Source organism: Mirounga angustirostris, unplaced genomic scaffold, assembly GCF_029215605.1.
Source record: "Mirounga angustirostris isolate CCGP_5_RB_7025 unplaced genomic scaffold, mMirAng1.0.hap1 SCAF_15, whole genome shotgun sequence".
NCBI lineage: Eukaryota > Metazoa > Chordata > Mammalia > Carnivora > Phocidae > Mirounga > Mirounga angustirostris.
In genome coordinates this window covers 50,752,183-50,767,589 of record NW_026991723.1, presented here as the reverse complement: position 1 = coordinate 50,767,589, position 15,407 = coordinate 50,752,183, and the positions used below count along the sequence as shown (strand labels likewise).

Below are 15,407 nucleotides of genomic sequence, written 5' to 3'. Positions count from 1 at the left end.
CAAGAGTTTATATCCGTTTCTTCTTCCTTTTCAGCTGGGTTTCAACCAGAAATCTATGTGAGTTACACATTCCCTAAGGCTGAATTGACTTGTTTATGTAATTGCCCTTTTTCTTCTTCAAGTTAAAATTTTTATGATGGAAAATACCTTTCTCCTTATTCTGTATTTTTCCTTCTATCAGGCAAATTTCTGCATTAGACTGCAATAGTTGTGGAACAGGAAAAAAATGTATGTTTTCAATTTTTGTTATAAAAACTATATTAAAAAAGCTTTTTGATATATGGGTGCTGGTCCTTATAAATAATATATGAGAAATTAAAGTATTCAGACACACTGGGAATTTGGAATAGTTAGAAATGTGAAATATGTAGGGCTCCATTAAATGATTTTGCAGTGCTAGGAGGTCATAAAGATGATTAGACCCCTGTCTGTGTGAGCTTCATGAACCTCCCCCTCCTGGTTCTGGTGTTAATGATCCTAGTTGTTTGCAGTGGAATTTATATTATTTTAATGATGAGATCAAGGGGGAATTGGGAGGTGAAGGTCAAAAATACTGTAACATTGGGCAGTGCCTCTTCCGTAAAATCTTACCAAAACTTTTCCTGCCCTTAGTAGTCTTGAGGTGGGGTTTTAATTGGGACCACAGGTAAGGCATCATGAGATCAATTAAACCTCCAAAACTCTGTGCATCCAACTGGCCTATGATTGTCCCTGTGATCTGTAGTAGCCCCAAGGGGCCAAAGGAGAACAGCTCTGGTATTAGCCTCAAAACCATCTCTGGACTGTCCTAGGAGATACTGAAACAGCAGTTTGAGTCTTCTGAGAACTTTTCATTTATTGACACCTTGGTGTATTATGAGAAATTGCATTCATGTGATGGTATCCATCTCCATGAAATTGCTGTAGAGTTGTGTTCTTGGCAATGAATATATTTTTCGTAAATACACATACACATGCACACAGTACAGTACTAAAGAGTCACAAGTGTTTTGTACTACATTTTAACTTCTACATATGGGAGTGACTTTAGGAAATCTATTCAGGAAATCTAATTTTACAGTGAGGAAATTGGGATTCCAGCTAGCAACACAATGACAGTTCTTCTTCCCATTAGAATATGGGAAGGCAGGGGTTGAACCCCCCGCACAGTGCTCTTTCTGTGATAAAACATGGCTATATGGATACAAAGATACAGGTATATACCTGTAACACAAAACTGCTTAGAAACATAATATCCAACAAATCTAGTATGAAACAAAACTCACTAATTCTATCTTGAGTCTAAGTTTTTTTTTAATCATTTTTCTATACTGAACTCATACATCCCATAAATAAAAACACTTTAAAGGCCAGATACTTTTGATTGCTTAGTCATAACCGACAAAAAGAGGCTTGAACAAATGCCTTCATTTCATACATTTTGTGTAAGAACATTTTGTGACCTTTATCATACCTACCACAGAGCTTTGCCTGTGAATAGTGCTCAGTAAATCTGTGTTCATTAATTGAAGGGATGAAACACGGGCATCTCTCAATTTATTGTCAATGAGTGAAAAATTTTTCTCATTTCATCACAGAATTATATGGAGCTGCTATGTGGATGATTGCATCTCCATGTGTTTAAAGGAAAATGTAAGGAAGTTATATCATAATGAATGCCTACTAAGTGCTAGTGACTTTATATTGATTGTCTCATTTAATCCTAAGCACATCCTTGCACCATAAGAATATAATCTCTGCTTACAGGTCCGAAAATTGAGCCTTAGGTCACATAACAAGAAGGATCATGGTCAGGGTTGGAACCAAATTCTGTATGACCACAAAGGCCATCATTTCTCATACTATAGTCAAATCTGATACAGAAAATAGAGCTATTTTAAAATGTCTAAGTGCCTGGGTGGGACATGAGGAGGAGGGGAGAAAAAAAAAAAAGCAGAGTCAAATTCCCCACAGGTCAGTTTTTCATTCCAAATGGTGCATGTTATTCTTTCTTTGCCTGACTTCACAGTGCATCCCGATACTGTGCAAATCTATTCGTCTCAAGACATATGGAAAGAGTTTTATGTTTTAAACAATTAGACTTGACAGCACTATTGTTTCTTTCTTATTTAATATCCTTCAGCCCTGGAGCCCAGCCAGAATCTGTATTCTCTCTCCAAATTTAATTCCCATTCCTCGTACATATCACTTAGTTGTCGGGAGACAGTAACTTAATGACATTTGTTCCTGTGGCTTAAGAACATCTGGGTTATGTCACTTTTTAGCAGACCTGCTTAGCTCAGAGAGAATAAAGTTCTTTGTCTCATGATCTTTCAGGGCCCTTATTATTGTTGATTTTGTTTTCCAGAGCCTATGTTGTTCTGTAAATGTCACGAGATGACAAGATTTCTAGGTATTAATTTGTTTCTGCTCAGAGAAGGATGGTAGTTATAAACACGAAGGAACAGGGAACAAGGATATTATAGAGGGGGAAACTAGCAAAGTCATAGTTGCCGGTGTGTAACTTGCTGGTTTGGCAAGCTTAAAACTCCAAGGGAAATGAAAACAAGGGTTATGTAGTGGGGGAAAAAAAAAGGCGTCTCTACATTTTGTGTGATTTCGGTTCAACTCAATTCAATCAGTTCAGTTCAGTTCATGAAATATTTCTTTAAGCCTTGAATGAAGAGCAGGTACTATCCTAGATGCTGAAACAACTTAGATTTCTTTATGGCTTTGTGTGGCCAAGCAAAATAGAACTAATAATGTGGGTAGTTTTGAGAAAGTCACTTTACCTCCCTGGGTCTCAGTTTCCTCATCTGTTCAATGGTGACCTCTTGCAATCACTCACATTTGGTGACCTTCCTTATGGCACAGCTGTGCTATAATTAAAAGAGCACTTGTTTTAAAATTGGCAATTCATATTTTAGTCCTGGTTCTGCTACTATTTGGTAAGTCCCCCAGCTCTTTTTGCATGTTATCTAAGAGGTTAGACAAACTGATTTCAAAGGTTCTCTTTTTACTGGATAGCCCTGTGAGACTGGACGTTACCTCCTCTGTCCGTATTAATAGCTAGCATAGAGTAAGCAAACAGATTATGGGGATGATGTTGATGCTGTTGAACCCAATTATTATTCTTTCCTCCACAGTGGTATACTGTATGGTCAGTAATCTGTGACCACACAGATAGGCAACCGGTTCCCCATGGCAGAAAACATGGCCCTGTGACTGAAAGAAGAATGACTTTGGGCGCCTGGGTGGCTCAGTTGGTTAAGCGACTGCCTTCGGCTCAGGTCATGATCCTGGAGTCCCTGGACTGAGTCCCGCATCGGGCTCCCTGCTCGGCAGGGAGTCTGCTTCTCCCTCTGACCCTCCCCTCTCATGTGCTCTCTCTCATTCTCTCTCTCTCAAATAAATAAATAAAATCTTTAAAAAAAAAAAAAAAGAAGAATGACTTTTAAAGTCAAAAATTTCAAGAAATGAATATCTCTTTGAATAGCAGAGAAGGTTCTGGCAAGATTTTAATTGGTGTGGGGTTTAGGTTTGTCAGCTTGCAACAAAGAAATATTTCATTGAACCAGACTTTGTTGAGCTCGGTTTGAACATCTATTACCATTCACTGAATATTGTAGCCTCCCTCTTTGTAGTGCCTTTTCCACACAAGGATGCCCCAACTGATTGACATCAATCAATCAAGCTTCACCATGTGACTTGCCCTGGCCAATAAAATGTGAGGAGGGAATTCGATGTGCCATTGCTGCTTGGGAGTTTTAAGAGAGGCAGTGAACAATCATTGTGTTCCCTTTCTCTCTACCACGAGATCAGCAATGTCCCAAGGTGTAGGGCATCCATCAACTTGGCACTCAGCATGAAAACACTGTGGAGCCATCCCGTGATTATTTTAGTGTGATCAAGGACTAATCTTTTGTCATTGTAATCCACTAACATTTCTTTGTCCATTGCATTATAGTCTAGTCCCCACTTGCTCGTAGTGCTTACTACTGAAAAATAAAGTGGGGAGCGAGGTGAATCTAACCTTGGGTCCTTTATGGATATTTCAGTCAGGCAAAATGTTATAGTAATGTATGGTGTGTATTACTTAGAGGAAGTGTGCATTGCATACATATATTGGGGTAAGCAAACCTGACCTTGGGGGTCAGGGAAGGCCATCTTGATAATATGCATTTAAGCTGACAGCTTATAAATTAATAGCAATAAAACTGGCTGAAGGCCAGGAGGAGGAAGAGGGTGTTGCAAACAGAAAGAAAATCACAGGTCAAGGCATAAAGGCAAGAAAGCTCACGGGAGTTGAGGAACTCATTGTTGAATATGGCCGTGAGACAGGGTGAAGGGGAAACTGAGAAGGAACATGGCCGGTGAGATAACATCAATAATAATAATAATAGTGAGCATTTATTAACTTTGTGCTAAGTGCCTTACATATATTTTCCTCATGATTATTATCACCATTTTATACAAGAGGAAATTGATCCAGAAAGAGGTTTAATAACTTGCCTGGAGCCACACAGCGGGAATGTGATTTTATCTGAAGGGCAATAGGAAATCACTGAATGGTGTTACACAGGGGAGCCTCATGATCAGATTCACATTTTAGAAAGATCGTCCATCTGCAGTGGGTTCCCAAATCAAAATCCCAGTCTGGTGGGAGGAAGTGTGGACCTCCGTCTCTGCTGTTCTTAACAGTGTGACTCCATTGACTAAGGCAGTCAGGAGGAGAGGGAAGATGATTGCCAAAGCACTACAGAAAAGGTTATTTTATTTATTTATTTATTTAGTTAGTTTTTAAAATGCTTTTTAAAAAAAATTCAGGCACCTGGGTGGCTCAGTTGGTTAAGTGTCCGACTCTTGATCTCGGCTCGGGTCTTGATCTCAACAGTTGTGAGTTTGAGCCCTGCGTTGGGCTCCACACTGGGCATGGAGCGTACTTCCAAAAAAAGTTAAAATATTTTTAAAAAAATTTAATAAACTTTATTATTTTTTTTAGATGAGAAAATATGGAATGCCTCATGAATTTGCACAGGGGCCACGCTAATCTTCTCTGTATATTATTCCAGTTTTACTATATGTGCTGCTGAAGAGAGCATAGAAAAGGTCATGTTTGGAAGGAGTAAGAATGGTATATGCAAGAAAAAAATATATTGTGGGTCTCCAGAGCATTAAGATTTGGGTAATAGTTTTAATAACAGTATAAATACAATAAATTGATGCCCCAATGAGCTCTTGTACCTAATTCAAATAATGGATATGGTATCACATCAATATTTTGAGCATTTCAATTTACTTTTGACCATAAGGCAGATAATTTAGTGGGTAAATTGAAGACAGAACCAAAAATCTTAAATTTTATTTATTTATATTTTTACGTAGGCTCCATACCCAGTGTGGGGCTTGAACTCATGACCCTGAGATCAAGAGTCCCATGCTCTAGTGACTGAGCCAGCCAGGCACCCCAAAGCCAAAAATCTTTAAAGCAGATTGCATTAGGGGTCTGTGTATTCTTCCCTACTTGTTTACCAAGGTTGAATAATAGTGCTCACAATTTGTGTTTCTCTTTGTCATAAATAGAGAGACATACAGACCAAGAGGGGAAAGAGTCCTTCCTAAATGACAGTAACAGAGCTCTAACAGTTGTTTTCTCTGAGTTGTGTGGTATCCATCAGAAGCCTCTGGAGACCTAGGCCTGACTGAAGAGGTCCCCAAGTCAAGATGCCAGGGACTGTGATTAGTATGAATGCTCTTCAGTCTTTGTAGGATCCCTTCTGTTTCAGCAGAATTCACAGGAAGAATTGTGGGTAATTTTGACATTTATGGTTTGTGTCCTTTAACCTTCTCTATACACTATCCCCAGAACCCCGACAGGTTCTCTTTTTCCTTTCTTTTCTTTCTTCTTCCCCTTCCCTGCTGACTCCCTTTTTCCTCTTTTAAAACAGACTGCAGAAAATAACATGCTAGAAATGAGCTGACTGCCAATATGCATGAGAAGATTTATTGCAACCAAGAAAGGATGTTATGAGACATCGCATATATTAATCTCTCCGTTTTGGTCTATAAAGACCCGAGTTTGGCTACTTTCACTTATATGCTTTTAGGGAGATAAAGCTAGGTCAGAACAGGAGATGTGGGGGGGTGATAGGCAGAGATTTACAGCTCAAGTGTCTGGGAATACAGGTTGGCTTTGCGATTGTGGCTTCTCCTTGACAGGCACAGGCATTCCGGGGCTGGCTCCTCCGGGGTTTTTAACACCGCTCCTTGCAGACCAACTACCCGGCCCAGGGAAGTTGTCAGAAAAGATCAGTGCAGGTTTAGGGATGGTTTTTTGAAGTTTTCCTGAAATAACCAATAATGAGTTGCAGGCTTTGATAGCTCTTTTTATAGATCTTGCAGCAGCTGGATCAAAATCTAATGAAGATGTTTGCAGTTGACAATGGCAGGCCTGCACATTTCTATCCTATTTCTTGAGTGCGCAAAGGCATTTCATTTGGGAATATGAAAGGCATATTTAGTGACAACTGATGGTTCTTTGTTTTTTAATTCCCAATAATGTCTTCAGTAAGTGCTTTTGTTAACATTTTTGCATTATACAATAGGTGACACAGGAAGATAATCGGTGTGCTGAAAGCAATTAAAGAGTTTATATCCAACTTGTTCTGCCTATTAAATGGATCCATTCGGCATAGAAGCACATTAGCATCTTTACAGTGGAATGATTGTAGAAATAGGTTATTCACGGGGCCTGTGCCTCTTCCTCCTGCTGCAATAAGACATATCTTCAAGATTGGAGAAAAGGAATGAGCCATTTTTCTCCCCTTGGAACTGTAAACAGAAGTAAAACTATTAATAGATGCTGTAGCTAATCCCAAGAAGCTGCAACCGAGAGATTAAATAATGTCGGGAAAAGAGAAAGACAGAATGGAGGGAGGGGAGGAAGGGAAGAGAAGGCAGGGAGGCCAGTTCCCTGATTACCGTGCTGCATTAGACAAGGACAGACTGAAGGACTCCAGCTGATCATAGGGGGGACAGTTCGTCTAACAGGGGACTCCTGTTTTCAGGAAAGTAAATATCACTTCACCTATTGCTTGAGAGCTGTTCTAATGGGAAGACTTATTTATTTATTTATTTATTTATTTACTTATTTATTTAATTTTTAAAAATTTTATTATGTTATGTTAATCACCATACATTACATCATTAGTTTTTGATGTAGTGTTCCATGACTCATTGTTTGCGTATAACACCCAGTGGTCCATGCAGAACGTGCCCTCTTTTTTTTTTTTAATTTTTTATTGTTATATTAATCACCATACATTACACCATTAGTTTTTGACGTAGTGTTCCATGATTCATTGTTTGTGCATAACACCCAGTGCTCCATGCAGAACGTGCCCTCTTTAATACCCATCACCAGGCCAACCCATCCCCCCACCGCCCTCCCCTCTAGAACCCTCAGTTTATTTCTCAGAGTCCACAGTCTCTCATGGTTTGTCTTCCCCCTCTGATTTCCCCCTCTTCATTTTACCCTTCCTACTATCTTCTTTTTTTAACATATAATGTATTATTTGTTTCAGAGGTACAGGTCTGTGATTCAACAGTCTTACATATGTTTTATTTTTTAAGTAGTGGTCAAGATGATTTGAAATATGGTTTGGATGCCATGGAGATGCAGCTGAGCCTAAAGGGGCGAATGGACTTTGTGAGCAAAAAAATGTGTTTTGTGTTTAAAAAAAACCCCAGAGAAGTGGGAGGCCTTTGGGTAAGTTCACCATTTGAGACTGGGACCTCATTTGTATTGCTACATAGAATGGATTATAACTCAGGGATTGGGATGTAATTAAATCCTGTACCTGGCATATTTGAAATGATTAAATGTCCCCAAGTTTTGTTCCTACTAATACTCTTGGACTTTTGTTCATCTTCTCTTCAGTATATGCATGCTGACGGAGAGGCATTATGAGTCAGCATCTCTGCTGAAGATCAGCACATCTCTTCCTATTTTCACACAAGCTGTGAGGTTGGTATTACTGATACAATTTAGTACTACTCAAACTGTGGTCTGTGGACATCATCATCATCATCATCACCATGACTTGGAAACTTATGAGACATGCAAAATCTCTGGCTCTACAAGCAGACCTAATATATCAGAATCTCCAAGGGAGGGCCCCTGGAATGTGTTTTAACAAATAGGGACTGAGTTAATATCTCCTCCAGCTTAACAAGCCCTACAGGTAATTGTTCTGCCCACTCGCATTTGAGAAGCAATGTTTTATTGTTGGGAAATCTGCAGCTCAGAGTGTTTGGGTGTTATGTTAAGGTCACACACCTTCAGAGAAATGGAATTGAATACTGACTTAGGATTCTTATTGTGTCTCAAGCTGGGATCTTTTATAGAATCACCGAAATACCTGGTCACCCCTCCTGGGGTCAGGAGCATGCTTGGTCTCTGGGGATGGTCTTTCATTAGGGATTGTGACTAAGGATGCTTGGCATCTATGACTGATTTGAGCTGTTGTTTCTCTGCTAAAAGATAAATTCTATTGTCTCTGCCAATGCAGTTAGCTTCTGAACCAGGCCCGACTGGCCACCCTTCTGGTGTTTAAAGAGACAAGGGAAGCTCAGACAGTGACTGGAAGGTGGGCCAAAGGACGAGTGTGTGGCACCCATCTATTTCACCTACAGAAACACTGAGGAGAGACCTGAATGTTGATCATCTCTCTACATTTTTATATCTATTAAGCTCTGGGGTGGGTGGGGGGGGAAGAATAGTTTCTGGCATGTTATAGGAATAATCAAATTTATTTGTGATCGCAGATCACTAAATATTAGCAGCAAATTGATCTAGATCAAGGAATTCATTGGATGCATGAGAATATAGACCAGCACATGGGGAAGGAGGCTTATTGATGTCTGGCCCTGCTGACTGTCATTCTCCATGCTTGAATAAGCCTTAGCTCAGGCCTTTGGTATGCAGGCTGTGTTGTGTCTCAGAAAGAACCGGATACTCATTAGGATAAGACTGCTTTACTGGCATCATTTTGCTTTCTCTTTACCCATTTTGCCCTCTTTTTTGATAGCATTTGGAAGTCATGACCCAGAACTTGAAATATGATATTCACTCAATAAAGGCAGGGTTTCAAAACAAAATTAATGCTGTTATTTGGCAGCTGATATTGTGATGCAAGGGTTTCAAGGAGGGAGTCTGTTAAAGGGAAGGAGCTCTAGCATCTTACAGGCTGAGGTTCCGACCGTGGGTCTGCCATTTGATAGTTTGTATGACCTCAGGCCTGTTGCTTTTAACCACTCCGTATCATAGTTTCCTCCTGTAAAATTGGGAATGTTTTATATGTCATAGAGTGATTACATGGATTAAACATGGGGCAACCATATAATCGGTTTGCCCAGGACAGTCCAGGTTTACACTTGCTGTCTTGAGGTAATTATTTACAACATTTCCTTTGACTCTGAAAGTGTCCTGATTCGGATGATAAACTATATAGTTATACTCATTAAATAATATAATGTATGTAATGTGTCATGTCCCATCAGTATTCAGTAAATGAGAGCCATCATTTGAAATACTGCATCTGGAAGCCAATTGTATCTTCCCACTAAACTAGACTTAGTTTTCCTCCCTGGAAAATGAATGGTAAGACACTCAGGGCTGTGCCTATCTGTGCTGGGGGGGTCTTTGCTTCTCTGTGCCCCTCCTTTAGTCTGTGCCACCTCTTAGGTCAGAAACAGCAAGAGCCTGGGGCAAAACTCACTGGTCACTTCTGCAGAACCAAGTGTTGCTGTCACCTAGGGATCACTGGATCATTGGTAGCGTGTTTTGGAGCTTTTAGAAGAAAACTTACAACAGGCAGTATATTACATTTATGAGTATTCTCTAATGCCAGGTGCTCTAAATCTTTTGAAATCAAGGTGGGAGGTATTAGTGCCATCTTACAAATGAGGAGTCCCAGACTCAGAGAAGTTAAGAAATCATACATTTGGTAGGAGGAGAAGCTGAGTTAAATTCTTTTTTTTTTTTGTCTCCTAAGCTCTTTCCACAATAATGCTCAAATGCCATTAATGAGGAGCAATTCTAACACCACATGAAATGATGAGTAATACCAATCAGTTCAATATCATTCTTGGCTTCCTCTCATTGGCAGGTGGAATGGAAACACTCTGCCACAAGGAGGGAGGATATTTCTAAAACCAACCTGCCACTTCTTTGATCTTAATGTTTCCCCCCCATATGCCCATCATAGATACAGCTTTTCATAGATCATCGAACATCCCAGATAGTAATTGCTGCTATCTTGCTGCCTCTGCCAAACATTCCAAAATTAAGATTATTAGAAAGCAGGAGGTCTGATTGGGGCTTGATGTGAGAGACACTAATGGATGAAACGAGAAGAATTGGAGAAAGAGGAAGAAAGGCAGGGATGACTGTCAGATCAGACTCACCTCTGTATAACCAGATGGAGACTTTTTGGAGAAACCCATTCCTTCCCACTTCCCTAACCATTTTAGGTTAATTCTGACCTGCTTTAGGTAGATAAAGATAAATGTGAATTTTAAATTATATTTAATCTTCATTAAAGTAATTATCTCTCTTAATGAAGAATTTGCTGGGTTGTGGTTGTGCAATGGAGTATAAAATCCTAAGTGAATAAAATCAATTTCATTTTCAGGCTAGCTTTTCTGTCCATTAATAAACAAGGCACAGAAAATATATTTGCTCAGAATCATGTAGCCGGCTCCTAGCTTACGCACAGCCAGTACCACTTAAAACAGCAGGAAAGTTGGCTCTCCATTTCTCACTCTTCATTTTTCAACCTAAAGGAGAGCATCCACCCCAGGATGGGAAAGTTCCATGAGTTTCCATATTGGGGCTGTTTACTGGGTCCAGCAGTGAGACCACTGCGGGTAATATCTCACACTCAAACAACTGGTCTAATGGAATAGTGTTTGTGTGGTGCAGTGTATTTCATCTAAGTGCTCTGGTTTATTAATCACATAAGTATGAATTAGACTCTGGCATGCTTATGTTTCCTAATGTATGAAAATTGCTTATTTATTTCCATGCTGTTACAACGGAAAGAAACAGACTGGTTCTAAATAGCAGTGTACTGTAGTGTGAAGCAATTAAGTGAGTTACGCATGCCCTTCAGGAGGAGGATAATGGGGTCTTGGTGCCAGTTAGTCCTCACTGCTGCTGGCAAAAGGGAAAAGGACATGTCATGGAGGAACAGAGACTTGTCCATATTTCAGTGCAAGCCAGTGTGAGCTTAGGACTGTCGTTAAATCTTAAGAGTTAGCTCCTGTGCACTTGTCGATCGGCTTAGTTGAAACTTCTGAAAAAAACATACAAAAGAGCTGAAAAGAGCATCACCCATGGGAAGGTAAGAATTGAAGATGTTGATGACACTTTACCTTTATGCCTCTTTCTTTTATGCACCAGGGTCCTCCTAACACTTGCTAACAAATGCAAACCACCCCCAAAACCATAGTGTCCACATACTACCACCCCTGCTGGCTGAGGCAGCTAGAGGGCAATGTAAGGAGCAACTCCACACTTCCTTTCATGGAGCATGAATTCCCATATATTGAGTGTGTGACTTGTTACTGATTATTAATGAAATTACATGGTGCTTCTTATATGTCAGATTGTTCCAAGTACTTAGTTATATAATCTTCATAACATTACTATGACATAGTTACTCTAGCAATTCTCATTTTACATATGGGGAAACTAAGGCACAGAGAAAGTAAACAACCTGCCTACAGTTACACAGCTGGTAGGTGGCAGAGCTGGAATTTGAACTGCAGGTAGCCTCGCTCTAAAGTCCATGCTCTTAACTGCCGTTCCTCCTTGATTCTATTATTTTTGTGTGGTCAAGGTCACATCACTGAGAGCTTTGGTCCCTTTGTCTGTAAAATGGGTTGGTAACATTTACTGAGGTCCTACTTAGGTACCATGCTAGCTCCTAGATTTTTTTCATTTGACCCTTACTGTTACCTGTAAGGGAGACAAATTCTCTTCGTTTCATATATAAGACAGGCTCAGAGATATTTTGTAGCTCCAAGATCACAGGGTGTGTAAGGGATGGAGCAAATTTTCCGACTCTGATTCACCTGTTCTAAAGCTTGCATTTCTTTAATTATGTTATGCTATAGGGGCTCTGAGGAGGTCGTATGAGACAATGGATGTAAAGGACCTAACACTTGCTGGCACATTAAACAGCCAGTAAAAGTTTAGCTCTGCGAGTGCCTGGCAAATTGTCTAGAAGTGTTTGTTATTATTATCAGTACCTTGTTTTGATGCTGACTGAGGAAAGTGTTCTTAATGGGAGGATGTGCCCTGTAGGAGGCTGAGCTATTAATAGCCAGTAGTGATGTTTACTGCACTTCCTTATGAGACTTTAGTTCAAAAAGTTCTGAAATAGAAAAAAACTGATCTAAATTGCTTAATCACAAAATGATAGACCACATTCCTCCTGAATTATCTCCTAAAGACATGACTTCTGTGGCTATCAAGGAGCTGGGTAGGCAAATTGCTTTTTGAAATCCTTGTTTTCAGTTGAGAAAATAAACAGAACTATATAAAGGACACTGCGACAAACATCATGTACTCACTACCCAAGATGAATACATTATAGGTAATATTCATTTCAAATATATTTTTTTAAAAATCAATAACTACAAATAAGTTCCCTTATATTCCCCTTATCAGAAAATATTACCTTTCTCTTTTCATCCTTGTTTCCTTCTCTCCAACTGCCATCATAAATTTTGTGAATATCCAGTTCATAGCTTTTACTTTTTAATAAGATATATGTAACCCCAAACAGTGGATGATGTTGTTTTAAGTATTTCCATCAAAAGTAATGTACTTCAACTTGTTATTTTCATAATCCGTCTCATGTTAGTGAGATTTAACCATGTCAATATACATGTCTAGTTTATACACTAATTGCTCTGTAATATTTTAATTTCTGAATATGCTGAAATTTTTCAGTACCCATGTTTTTGGACATTTGAATTATTTACAATTTTGGTGATACAAAATCGAATGCTAGTTTTTAACTTACATTATTAGGATTATGTAAATATTGCTTACAGCTGAGCCATTAGGTTCTCATTTCTCTTCCTCTCAGTAATATCATTCCTAGATTTCTTGGCCCTCTTGCTTTGATCTGTACTGGACCTGCTGTTTTGCTGTCCTCCCAGATTTCTCTTGATGAGAATCTTGGGATCCCCTTCCCCTCTCTCCAGCTGGCCGGTTCTGGGTCCCATGTCTTCTTCCTGTGAAAGATCGTCTGTTGTATGGGAAACATCACTCTCATCATTTTTAATATTTTCCTCTGCATTGCATGGCAGGAGCTTGAGACTCCATTTTCCAGAATTCTTTTTCTCATAATTTTGGGGTAATGTCTACCAAAGAGAGTATTTGCAGGAACTTTTGAAAGGCAAAATAGAAGACATTATTCTTTGATGGCAGTTACATGCAGACTGTAGGTAGAAGTGGGAAGCTCTTGAGAATCACCCTTGGGGCTGCAAGCAACTGAGATGGAATTCAACACTTTCTCTGAACCCACTTTCCCAGTATTTCCATCAGTTATGCAATTTTCCTTTTAAAAATTTTTTATTTATTTATTTTAGAGAGAGAGAAATGTGCATGTGAGAGAGTACAAGCTGGGGGTGGGGTGAGGGCAAAGGCAGAGGCAGAGAGAGAATCTCAAGCAGACTCCCCGCCGAGTGGGGAGCCCCAGCAGGGCTCGATCTCATGACCCTGAGATCATGACCTGAGCCAAAATCAAGAGTTAGAAGCTTAGCTGACTGAGCCACCTAGGCGCCCCATCCATCGGTTGTGTAATTTTCTAGTTCCCTTTATTAAAGCCTTTCTACTTGGAATATCTACACTGATGTTTGATTGATTACCATATTTTTTTGAACACATCCTCTAGGGGCTAACCTCACAACTGACTAATAGTTTGCCTGAGTACAAGTCAAATCAGAAATATTTTTACCTTGGAATGTGTAAGGTATCCATATACTGTCTTTAAGATTTCATTTTGTTATTGTTAACAAGCCTGAGCCTGATATTCTGATTTTTGATTCTTTACATGTGAAATTGAGCCTCTGCACTCCCCCTCCCCCAGAAGCTTACAAAGTTTCTCATAATCTCTGGTTTCTATAAAACCGAGGTGTTGTGTTTTCATATGAGCCTCTTAAGCATTGTGTGAGACAATCAGTGGTCCTATTCTGTTTGGAAACTCCCTTGAGTGTTGGGAATTTTTCCATTTTCCTTTTCTTTTTGATAACTTCCTCCCTTCCCTTGTTTTTGCTCTTTCTGTCACCTCTATTAACCAGATGTTTGTGATCCTGGCTTGATCCATGTACTTACTCACTTTTCTTCTATTAAAAAAATAATCCCTTTTTCTTTTAATTTTTGAGAGTTATACTTGATTTTATCTTAAAACATTTATGCTGATTTAAAAAATTGGTAATTTGGAATATATAACACTTAATATTTTTGTATTGATGATATATTTAGCAATTTTATAGAACTATTTCTAATAGTTTTCTATGAAGTTTCTTAGATTTTTTTATGTGTATAATTTTTTTGCCTGCAAATAATGACATTGTTTTCTCTTTTTCTCCCCTCAATTTTTATCTTTTCTTACTTTTTTTATTGTTTAGGAACTTTAATTCATGTTGACTACTGGTTGTAAAAACAAACATCCTTGCCTTATCTTACTGTTTGTGGGATAAGTTATATAGTCTCATCATTTAATATGTGGTTGCTCTTTGTTCTCTTTGATTGAGACACTTGTAAATTTAAGGACATTTCAAGCCTAACTTACTATTTATGTCAGCAATTTTTTTTTTTTTTTTGCATTTGCTGAAATGACTAGTTTTCCTTCTTTGTGCTATAGTTCATGTTGTGATTCTTATTTTTCTATTTTTTTAAATTGATTTTTATGAAATATAGATGACCTATTTCTGAGTAACTATTTTAGGCCTACTGGCTTTTTGTTAAAAGATATTTTTTACTTATACTTTATTCTTTGTGATTTTGAAAAATCAGGTTTTAAAATATTTTAATTTATATAATCTATATTTTTATTGAAAATTATCAGGTTTTTAATTTCTTTTTTTAGATTTTATTTATTTATTTATTTGAGAGAGAGAGAGAGAGAGAGCACATGAGAGGGGGGAGGGTCAGAGGGAGAAGCAGACTCCCTGCCGAGCAGGGAGCCCGATGCGGGACTCGATCCTGGGTCTCCAGCATCATGACCTGAGCCGAAGGCAGTCGCTTAACCAACTGAGCCACCCAGGCGCCCAGGTTTTTAATTTCTTGATCTAGGTTTTTTTGTAGTTATACTATTACTAAATATCATTAAAATATAAATTGTGGATCT

General features: G+C 38.8%; 1 pseudogene; it reads right to left on the bottom strand.

The window, feature by feature from the left end:
• Positions 1-4,985: 4,985 nt before the first annotated feature.
• On the bottom strand, positions 4,986-5,081 carry LOC123850325 (U6 spliceosomal RNA; annotated as a pseudogene).
• Between the last annotated feature and the right edge of the window lie 10,326 nt (positions 5,082-15,407).